This window comes from Dama dama, chromosome 32 (genome assembly GCF_033118175.1).
Source record: "Dama dama isolate Ldn47 chromosome 32, ASM3311817v1, whole genome shotgun sequence".
Classification (NCBI taxonomy): domain Eukaryota; kingdom Metazoa; phylum Chordata; class Mammalia; order Artiodactyla; family Cervidae; genus Dama; species Dama dama.
The window spans coordinates 22530268-22542668 of record NC_083712.1 but is presented as its reverse complement, the minus strand read 5'-3'; positions in this window follow the sequence as shown (position 1 = coordinate 22542668).

The following is a 12401-nucleotide window of genomic DNA, read 5'->3' as shown; positions in this document are numbered from 1 at the left end:
CTTCTTTTAAACCAGATAAGTTCCATGGAAGCCAGTATCTTCTGGGCGTATGTTCCTGATCCCCCTCTTTTACAGCCTGTTGGATGGGAAATGAGTTCTGTTCCTGTGTATGTGAATGACACAATACTTTTGGGGGGGTTTTCTGATAAGCATATTTTTCCACAGAATGCCAGTATTTCTTATTCGGGATCCTCTTCACAATTACCAATGTGCTTTTTCCGAAATCATAATGTTTCAGGATGTCTTACTGTTACAGATGCAGAATACTTTGGTTATGATTATGACCATGACCACCGTAATTGGATAGTGGATATTCCTAGCATTACGAAATCTACAGGATATGCACGACGAGTCAATGGAACCGGACCTAAAGACATTCCATTTTGTGGCCTGGGGGTAAAAGGACGATATATAGCTGTGCCATGGAAACTTTGTAGAGATGAGACTGCTACTGTATATTCTATTACTAATGACACGCACTCACTGTGGGACTGGTCGCCAGACTCCAACAGGAACCCCGGAAAGGAAGGCGGCAGACAACTTGCAGCTAGAATTTGGAATCTTGGTGGCACCACGGTGTATCAGACTGAGATATGGAAGCTGTTGGCTGCTTTCGGAACAGATGGGTCCCTTTTACGGACTGGAGGAAAGACCAAAGGAGTACTATCCTGGAGAGCGTATTGGTGGAATGAGACTTGGAGATATCCTCGGGCCTGCGTACCCTATCCCTTTATGATCCTTGTTGGCTCTGTGACTCTTTCTAAAAATGCTGGCCTATATCATGTTCATTGTTTTAATTGTACCCTGACTAATTGTATAAGAGGTATGAAAAATAATTCTGGGGCTCTGATAGTTAAACAACCACCCTTCGTCATGATGCCTGTAAATCTTACTGAGCCCTGGTATGAAAAGTCAGGGCTTGAGCTGTGGAATAAAGTGCGTACAGCCCTTGCTAGGCCACGAAGGGGGATAGGATTAATAATTCTAGGAGTAGTAACGCTTATAACTTTAATTGCTTCTGCTACTACTGCTTCTGTATCCTTAGCTCAATCTGTACATACTGCTAATATTGTAGATGATTTAGCAAAGAACACTTCAAAAGCTTTAGGAATTCAGGAAGATATAGATAGAAAACTAGAAGATAGGCTAAATGCCCTCTATGATACCGTGAGATTTTTGGGAGAAGAAATATTAGGCTTGAAACTGAGGGCAAAAATCAGGTGTCATGCTAACTATCGTTGGATTTGTGTAACTCCAAAAATTTATAATAATACTGAGACCCCTTAGAATAAGATAAAATTACATTTAGATGGTATTTGGCATAATGAAAACATTTCCTTAGATCTATTACAACTTCATCAGGAAATTCTTGATATAGAAAATGCTCCTCGGGCTAGTATGGATTTGGCAAAAAATGCTGAAGAGTTTGTTAAAAGTTTGTTTTCCAATTTTCCTTCAATAACCTCACTTTGGCATCTTTTTTCAGGGGTCGTGGCCATGCTTCTGGTATTAGCGCTTTTTGTGTGCATTACTCCTTGTATCATAAAGAAATTTGTCAAAGAGCTGTGGGACATCAAGGCTGTCCTACACAGTAATTATTTACGCCAAAAGAATCAGGCGTGCCATTTTATTAAATAAAAGAGGGGGAGCTGCGGGGAGCGGCTTGAAAAAGCTGACTCTGGGAGCTGCCTTGATTGATTATCAAGGGTCTGTTCGCAGACATAGCTCTCTGTCCCGCCACCCCTCTGAAATTTACTATCCAAGTTAACTCCTAACAGACCATTAGTGAGCCTTGAATGTACACAAGGTGCAGATAGATGGCTTTGCACGACTGCCCTTAAGATAAGTAGGATGCCTTTGGCGCCATGAGAGAGCTCTGGTTATTGTTATCTTAAAGATGATGTACATGGGGAAGAATTTTCTTTGTGATGCCTCTCTTCTTGGTTTAGTATATATGTAACCCTGAGAAATAAAGAATCATCGTTGACTGCAGCGATCCTCTCGACCCTATCTGTTCTGTCTCCTTTTTTCTTAGCCTAAAGGAACGCGTAGTGTTGCTCGCTGAAATCTTCCGGCTGGCCCGGCAGCCATGAAATTAAAAGATGCTTGCTCCTTGGAAGAAAAGTTATGACCAACCTAGATAGCATATTAAAAAGCAGAGACATTATTTTGCCAACAAAGTTCCCTCTAGTCAAAGCTATGGTTTTTCCAGTAGTCATGTATGGATGTGAGAGTTGAACTGTGAAGAAAGCTGAGCGCCAAAGAACTGATGCTTCTTAACTGTGGTGTTGGAGAAGACTCTTCAGAGTCCCTTGGACAGCAAGGAGATCCAACCAGTCCATCCTAAAGGAAATCAGTCCTGGGTGTTCATTGGAAGGACTGATGTTGAAGCTGAAGCTCCAGTACTTTGGCCACCTGATGTGAAGAACCGACTCATTGGAAGAGACCCTGATGCTGGGAAAGACTGAAGGTGGGAGGGAGGGAAAACAGAGGATGAAATGGTTGGATGGCATCACTGACTCAATGGACTTGAGTTTGAGCAAGCTCCAGGAGTTGGTGGTGGACAGAGAGGCCTGGCGTGCTGCAGTCCATGGGGTCCCAAAGAGTCAGACATGACTGAACTGAACTGAACTGAATCAAGGAAGTGAAGGAATTTGGAAACAAAGGAGGAACAATCAAGAAACAATAGTGCAGTAATTAAAGCAGGATCCAGGTTCCTCCTCAAAGGACAGACAGACCCATATCTTTGAGTTCTTCTGAAAGAACTAAGGTCTCCAACCACGTGGAGGATGGTAACTTCCTGCTGAGTCCTGGAACATCTCTTTTATCTCGCCAGCAACCAAAGAGAAGAAAGTCACACATCCTGTAGCCCTCACCCTAAGTCTATAAAAACATTTCGCTGAAAACCATTGAGGGGTTTGAGATTTTTTGAACATGAGCCACTCGTTCTCCCTGCTTGGCCATTCAGTAAACCTCTCTCTGCTCCAAACTCTGCCCTTTCAGATTGTTTGGCCTCACTGTGCATTCACTGATCACTTGAACTTCTGTTCCATAACACTTGTCAGTCTTGCAAAATACTGATAAATTGAAAGCTGAAAACATTTGCAGAACCAAGGTAATTGCTGGGTGGCGGGGGGGGGAAAGAAGAGTAAAAATCCCTGACTCTTCATGAAAAACATTTCACAAACCAAGATGCTCCAAAAGAGGAATAGAGAGGAAACTGAAGAACTGGTTAACAGTTCTCTAAAAATAATTTGCAACTGTAGAAGAGGAAGAAAACTATTTTTCTCTCTACACCTTAGGTTCATTGGCTGGGCCCTAAATAAAAGACTGACAAAAGAAAGATTAACAAGAGTAAAGTTAAGAAGCTTCCCAGTAAGGAAATAATATTTGTACTATTTTTCTGTGACACCGGCCAAGATAATGCACCAGCAAGAGAAATTGAAAGCATCTGATAAAATACTTGTAACAAATACTTATGTACAAAAAATTCACAACTGTAGAGCACATGGCAGTTGACACTGGTACAGATTGAACCACTGACTGGGATTACAAAACACATACTGATCCAGAGGAGGAAAGTTACCTGTAGCAGAAGTTTTCAGCTGGAGTTCATCCCCTGTGGACATACACTCCAAGATGATGACAATAGTAGGAGCATAAGAGGAGAGGCTGAGCCCTGCCCAGATAAGAGATAGGGACCATATATTCTTCATTCTCAAGGTCAAGGAGAGCTTCCTGACCACACTTGTATAGAAAGGCTGGGTGGAGGTCAAAAAGAGAGTGCTGATGCCAACCTACCCATAGGCCTCTTCCCTGGAATCCATTCTTGGCTAAGAGATGCACGCCCAGTTGGAAGGACCCTGAGCTAAAGCAAACACAGACTCAGCAAGGCAAAGCAAGGTGACTGGTCAGAGGAAACCCAGAAGAAATGCCCCACTTAAGAGATTCAAAGACCATGAGGGCATGACTCTCTGCCTCTGCTCATGTGCCTGCTCACAGGCACTCTTGTTCCCCCTAATAAACACTTGGCTTGTTTCACTGCTTTCCATTGCATTGTGGGAATTCATTTCCACAAAGCTGACGGGCCAGGGGCCTTGTCACTGACCCCCCGGTCAGTGCTCTCACTCCAAGACCTCATTCCATCTCTGCTGAAAAATCAAAATCCTGCTTCAAACCGCTGCAGGCTGGAATGACTTGACATCAAGAAGACAAGGGAAAAGGACTTCACGTTTCTAGGGACAGCAAAGTGTGGGACAGTAAAAATATGGCAAAAGTAATGGAAGATACGGCTGCTTAGTGAGGTTTGTTAATGTCGACCTTTCCACAGTGTCATCTTATCTCTTCCTGCTCCTGGTTCGGGAGGTTTGGGGCGGGGGTGGGGTGGGTGGGTGGTGGTGGTGGTTTGCCTTCACATGGGGATTTCTATTCTGCTTTCATGCAGACGGTGGGGTGGGGGGTGGGGGTTCACCTTCACATGAGAATTTCTGTTCTGCTTTCATGCAGATGGTGGTGGTGGGGATAGGGATGCAGATTGCTCATCCTGGTTGTCCTTTTCCTCAATTGCCATCAGCTCAAAATGACCCTTATGCCAGTATCACCCATTTTGGAGTGGTATACAAAGCACGATGGATATAAAATATTCTTACCTTTGACTTATAACACTTTAAATGTTTAAAGTTCAGTAGATTATAAAGGACACGATGCTTATAGTTCTGACTTTTAAAGTACAGCAAGAAAAGGCCACTGTGAGGAAAACTAGTTTTAAAAAGCACAGAGATAATTCATATGATAAATTTAAATAGTTTTCAAAAACGACAGCACTGTTGGGGACTGACTCATCAATTTTCCAGGAATACAGTAAAGGACCTTCTCTCTTTGGACTCCTCCAGTGGTCATTTCTTTGTTGTTATGGTAACTGGCCATAAGCTTTCCCTGGTTGCCTAAAGCCCTGTGGCCAATGAGCACAAAATGAAAAGTGAAAGATTAAGAAGGGAGCCACAGAAAGGTGAGTTCAAGGAACGTTTTGAATATTTTATTTATTTATTTTTTAATTTGGCAATGTCACACAACATGTGGGATCTTAGTTCCCCAACCAGGGATGGACTCTGAGGGCCCTGCATTGGAAGCTTGGAGTCTTAACCACTGGACCACCAGGGAAATTCCAACATCTCCTTTTTTTTTTAAAGGTAATTTCTTATATAGCATGACAAAATGTCATAGTGTGTTAATTACTGTCCAAGCTGCATAGAAATAAATTTGCCTTTAAGATGCTTATAAATATTATAAAAATAATTATATATATAATAATATTTTATATATATACATATATATATAATACACACACACACATTAGATTAGGGCTTCCCAGGTGGCTCAGTAGTAAAGAATTGGCCTGCAATATAGGAGACACAAGAGATAAGGGTTTGATCACTGGGTCAGGAAGATTCCCCTGGAGGAGGGCATGGCAGCCAACTCCAGTATTCTTGCCTGGAGAATCCCATGTTCAGAGGAGCCCTACAGGCTATAATCCATAGGGTTGCAAAGAGTCAGACAGGACTGAAGTGACTGGGTACACACACATACATACCTTATAATAATATATAATTAGGTTGTTTGCACATTTGTGCCTTTGACTATTGTGCTGTAATGAATCTGCTAATATCTCTTTGAGATCCTGACGTTAACTCTTGGACTGCTGACCTGAAATAAATGCCAGATATTTCTCCAGCAAAAATGAGCTAATTTGAGATCAGCATAGAATTGCAATTGGGGTCCATAACCAGGGTGAGCCACGGGCAAGTTCCCACACAGCAAGAAAAGGGGACCATCTTTCTAGGGAGGAAAAAACCCAGCAAAGTAAGGAAAGCTGTAATAAACACAGTCCCTGACTTTTCATTGGCTGAGTCCTTGCCAGGAAAGAAGTCTTTCTTCTTCCTGTTTGGCTCAGCTATCCTCAAGGGTATGAGAGCGCCCTCTTCCGGTCTCTGTTTATTAATGTTTTACAGGATAAATACCCAGAAGCAGGATCGTTTGATACTTGCAGTTTTTTGAGGAATCTCCATATTATTTTCCATAGCAACTGCACCAGTGTGCAAGGGTTCCAGTTTCTCCACAGCCTCACCAACACGTGCTGTCTTTTGGTTTTTCAATAAAATCCATTTCAGCAGATGTGAGATGATATCAATTGTGGCTTTGATTTGCAATTCCCTGATGCTGAGTATCTATCCATATACCTGTTGGCCTCATCTTACACCATACATAATAATCAACTTAAATGGATGAAAAACTTAAACATAAGACCTGAAACTGTAAACCTACTAGACGAGAATACAGGGGGAAACCTTCAAGACCTTGGTATTGGCAATGATTTCACAGATATGACCACCACAGCACAAGCAAGAAAAGCAAAAATGGACGAGTGGGACTACACCAAACTAAACAGCTTCTATTCATTGCACAGCAATGAATACAATGGAAACAGTAAACAGCAACCTACAGAATGGGAAAAAACATTTGTAAGCCATACATCTGATAACAGGTTGTGATCCTGTGATCTATAGTAAGAATATGTGTTTGACCTCTGTTCATTTCTGGCACAGAGCTAAAACCCTTGAAATTCTTTCAGTGAGAAGAGCAAATGCGAGCAACTTTTGTTGTAATATTTGGTTTCTTGATCTCAGTTCCTGAAACACTTCAGAGCCATAAAAGTAAAGCTGGTGTCTTCACCTTTCACCACAACTGGTGAAAAGTCCCTTTCCACCACAACTGGCTTTAACTTAGTGAGGTGACATGGGAAGAACCTAAGGATGGGGGCTGGGTGCCAGCAGAGCTGAGCATTTGATTAGAGGTTTGGAAATTTCAGTCCCACCCCCATCTTCTGGGGAGGAGGGGACACTGAATTCAGTCAGCAGTGATCAATGATTTAATCAATCTTGCGCATGTAATGAAACCTCCATAAAACCCCCAAAGTATGAGGGTTAGAGGGCTTCTGGGTTGGCAAACACCTGTAGATTCAGGGAGAGTGGCTGAGCTCCAGGAGAGCACGGAAACTCCACACTCTTTCCCCAAACCTTTCCCTAGGCATCTTTTCCATCTGCCTGTTCCTGAGTTATATCCTTTTATAAAAAACTGGTAATCTAGTAAGTAAAATATTTCTCTGAGTTCTGCAAGCCACTCTAGCAAATTAATGGAACCCAAGGAGTTGGTACCGGGAACTCTGATCCAATCAGGTGATGACTTTGGCGTGATTTTGTGTGAAGTTGAGGGGGGGCAGTCCTGTAGGACTGAGCCCTCAACCTTTGGGGTCTGATGCTCTCTCCAGGTAGATAGTGTCAGAACTGAGTTGAGTTACAGGACACCCAGCTTGTGTCAGACGGCTGCTTGGTTGTGTGAGAACTCACCCACACCACCACACATTAAAACTGGTTTTAGAAACTTTGGGAAATTAATTTCTAAAATATATAAGGAACTACAATTCAATAGCAAAAAAAAAAAAAGTCCAATAACCCAATTTCTAAAATGGGCTAAGGGACTTCCTAGTTGAGCCAGTGATTGAGAATCTGCCAGCCAATGCAGGGGACACAGGTTCAATCCCTGGTCCGGGAAGATCCCGCATGCCATGGGCAACAAAACCTGTGGACCACAACTACTGAAGACTGTGCATCTAGAGCCTGTGCTCTGCAACTAGGGAAGCCACTGCAATGAGAAGCCTGCACACTGGAGCTAGAGAGTAGCCCCCGCTCGCCACAACTAGAGAAAGCAATGATGACCCAGCCCCAAATACATAAATAAATAAGAATAAATGATAAAAAGAACCTACTCGAAAGATTAACCAGAACTTCTGTTTCCTAACCTCAGCCCTGGACTATTCCTGAAATACCACCTTCTCTCTGTAGACTCTGCTATCCTGTCCAGAACTCGCCTGGTGCCCCTCGTAAGTGTGGATCTGGTGGTGGGCAGGGGTGTTCCTCTCCCTTCTGGGCGAGGATTGATCTTGGGAGCACACGTCCTTTCAGGCCAGGGAATGTCGTGAGCCGCCAGAGATAAGTTACATCAGGAGAGGCTGCAGAATCACTGTTTTCAGGAAGTCTAGAGGGATCCTCTGTTTCTCACCACTGCTTAGGTAACCGGGTCTCTCTGAGGAAGGACGATCTCATTTGACCCAGTGTTTATCCCAGTCAAGGCTGCTTCACACCAAAACAACCCCAGCAGAACAGTTCTTTAAATCCCCTTGCACCGAAGGGTTATCTTCAGCAAACAAGTAGAGTGGAGAAAAGTCTCTGATCTGAGAGCCCTCCTCTGAGGCCACAGCCAAGACAAAGCCCTTTCTTCTACCAGGGCGTTGGGTTTGTACAGATGCTTGCATCAGTAACAGTGGGTCCTAAGGTCGTTCCCTCCTGTGACTCCTCCCAGGCATTCCCGGTGTTTAGGAGCCTGAGCCCTTCCTATCCAAGAGTACTTGATATAAGATAAAGTTCTATAACTCATCCTATGGAGGAGGCATGGTTAGGAAGCTTGTAAGTTTCAAGGGTTAGGTCAGGTTTGAGTCAAGGGTTAGGTCTCTTTAGAGGAGATACTGGCCCTAGATAGCTGAGGTGCATATCAAAGGAATGATTTCAGTGATCCCAGATGTTTGCATCTTCCCATGCATGCTGTTTAATCGTTCAGTCATGTCTGACTCTGCAACCACATGGACTGTAGACCTCCTAGCTCCTCTGTCCACGAAATTTCCCAGGCAAGATAACTATTGTGGGTTGCCACTTCCTTCCCCAGGGGATCTTCCCAACCCAGGGAGCGAACCCTGGTCTCCTGGTTGGCAGGCAGATTCTTTACTGCTGAGCTACCTGGGAAGCCCATGTATGGAAAAGTCCTAAATTTCTTAACTTGAGATATCTGGTTTTCTTTAATTAACAAGTATCTTTTGACATTCAGACTACCCAGTCTTTGTTGTAAAACTTCTCTGAAACCTGGCTCCTCCCTTCGCCTCCTTGGAGCAGTTCTCTTGGGGTTACTTGAGGTGCTGCCTCCCAGGCTTGAAGTTCTAAAAATTCCCACCGAATAAAACACAACTCAACTTTTAGGTTGTGAATATTTTTTAACTCGACACCTGCTTCAGTTAATCTCCCTCCAGGAGTCTGTTTTCTGGGGAACTGACTTAAGATAAAAGAGAGCTAAGAATTCAGAACGGGTTTCCCAGGAATTCTCACCCGGAACTGGAAACGTTTTCCATCACTGAAAAGTGCTGTGACCCCTCCCTCATGACTGTTTGTTAAGCTGGTGGGGGGAAAGTCACAGAACCAGTTTTTCCCCTGAACAGCAATATGGATTGAAGCTTGGTTGCAAGAGCTAAGAACGGCTGACATATCACCTGGTGTACTTAGTAACTAGTGATCAATTGATTATCATTCTTTGCTATTTTAATACAGATTTATATATTTATCGGAAAAAAATGCTTCAAATCCCCTTGTGTTATGTGAGAGTAGGTCTGGCTTGTGTGGACTCTGAAGTTACAAGTTATGCTCCTCTGTTCAACCAGGTGTCATGTAAATCGAAGTCACAGACCCCAAGAGGGAATTTTATGATAATTTCTCATTTTGCCAATAGAAATCCACCAAGTTACAACTTCAAAATACCTTAAGCACTTCCCTGGTGGTTCAGGGGCTAAGACACTGAGTACCCCATGCAGGGGACCCAGGTTCCCTCCCTGCTCAGGGAACCAGATGCCCGGATGCCACAACCAAAGACCCTGTGTGCTGCAACTTAGACCAGGCATAGCTACATAAATAAATAAATATGAGAAACAAGCAAAACCAAAACAAACACAAAATACCTAGCCCCTTAAATCTAGCTCTTCTGCTATGCCCTCTGCAACATGGTTCCATCCTCTGCGTACCCTGACTATCTTCCAGCAACAAGCCACGTCTCCCTCCTTCCCTTCCATCTTACAGTTCATTCTGCCATCTTCCTTGTCACTCACCAAAATCCTTCCTTGGCCAGGTCCATCTCTGAGCATCCCTTCCTACTTCCAGCTCCTACTGCCCCGCTTCCTACAGTGCATCTCAGACCCAACTATATCCCACAGGGTTAGGCACATACTGGAGAAGGAAAGGTCAATCCACTCCAGCATTCTTGCCTGGAGAATCCCATGGACAGAGAAGCCTACACTCCATGGGGTGACTAAGTACAGGCACATGTAGCTAGCTCTTCAATGAATATGATTTTTAAATAGCTATATTAATGTTTAATTTTCATACCAAAAATTCACCTGTTTTAAGTGTATGATTCAGTGATTTTTAGTAAATTTACAGTGTTGTGCAATCACTAACCACAATTCAATTTCAGGACATTTTTACCACCCCCAAAAGATCTCTGATGCCCACTGTCTCTAGGGTTGGCAAGACACATATTTTGAGCTCTTGATTTGGAACATCTTTACATTTTCTCAGGATGGCCATCACTTACTGAGACCCTTTTACAAATAATCCAAGGTAGACATTCAAAAAAGTAAACACTGGTAAGTAAATGGCGTTGAAAACCTCTCCTTCTCACAAATGGGTTGCACTTACTTCTTACTGCAGCCTAAAAGGTGTCACTTTTAAATCTCAATACCTAGATTTATTTCAAACTCCATGTTGTTGATTCAGCTGGATTCTGTTCTGAAAGTGAAAACGGGAAGGAGTTGGGGTGAACGGTTTACACGATGACATTCTGAGCACATTCAGACAAGTCAGTTCAACTGTGGAAATTTAGGTCAGACAAACATCCTTTTCTGTACTCCCTTTGTCTTGAACCCAAGGGGGATGGACTCCTCCTGAGAACAATTAGAAAGGTCAGCCTGCAGAAGAACCAGCTGCTGCTTCCTGTGTGAGCCAAACCCAAGTCAAGGCTTATACCTTTTATTAGTTATATTTATATTCAGTTAAACTGGTCATCCCTTGTACAGCCTAACCTCATAAATATTAAGCAACGTCTAAAAAATGACATTTGAGCTCAATTTAAATTGTGCCCCGTGATCGATCACTTCATAAACAAATAAACAAGAGAGAGAAAGCAAAATAACTTCCTGCTTTGCTTTTCACAAACCGATAATATATTGATAAATTCATAATAATAATAGATAGACCTCGAAATGTTTCAGTGAGGTTGGGAGTATTGATAGATAACATACCAAGTGCATCAAGAAGAAAGCAGTTGTGATATATATTTTATGATGCCAAAATAAAACAGGATTCTTTCACAGATGGGCTTCCCTTGTGGCTCAGCTGGTAAAGAATCCACCTGCAATGCGGGAGACCTGGGTTTGATCCCTGGGTTGGGAAGATCCCCTGGAGAAGGGAAAGCCTACCCACTCCAGTATTCTGGCCTGGAGAATTCCATGGATTATATAGTCCATGGGGTCGCAAAGAGTCAGACATGACTCAGTGACTTTCACTCTCACTTTTCACAGTTAGAAAACAAATCTTAACAAAAAACAATAAAACAAACATCTCAAGTGTAAGGGTGACATATAACATGAGAGCAAAAATAAATTCTCCGTATACTCATGTTGCTGTAGAGTTCTTCAGAACCAGCAGGACAGCGAGTGTACTTTCTTTAGGATTACATGAACTTGCCCTGAGAATACAGAACTATTTAATAGTTCTGTGTGTGTGTATATATAATATATACAGTTAATATAAAACACAGAATATTTAAACCAAATCTCCAAAATGTGACATCTCACAGGCTTCCTAAATTCAGCAGACAAATGAGTGCTTCAAATACAGAAAGTATCTCAGCATGATCATTTCAACTCTCCCTTATATTTGAATATTAAAAAGCTATTCACGTCTATTTCCAATAATTAGACCCTTTTTAAACTATACAATGAAAGTAAAACAAAATAATCATAAGGAGTAACTTATACACAGGATACTTTTTAAATGGTTATAATAATATAGTCTGTGTGAATATATTATACCACAATCATCATCACTAATGATATAGGAATAGTTCAGTTCAGTTCAATAGCTCTGTTGTGTCCGACTCTTTGTGACCCCCTGGACTGCAGCATGCCAGGCCTCCCTGTCCATCACCATCTCCTGGAGTTTGCTCAAACTCTTGTCCATTGAGTCAGTGATGCCAACCAACCATGTCATCCTCTGTCATCCCCTTCTCCTCCTGCCTTCAATCTTTCCCAGCATCAGGGTCTTTTCAAATGAGTCAGGTAGGAATAGTTAAGATTTTGTTAATCACTATAATTTTCAAGATTGGCAGGCAGAAAATCCCAGTGGAACCAAGTGAATTGGCCCGTGCCATCTCCTGAGTCTGTGACCAGGGTAAGACAATATTTTGTTTCCACAAAACCAATCTACTAATTAACCTTCAGGAAGTAAGCCTTCCTGAAACACTTGTAAGTA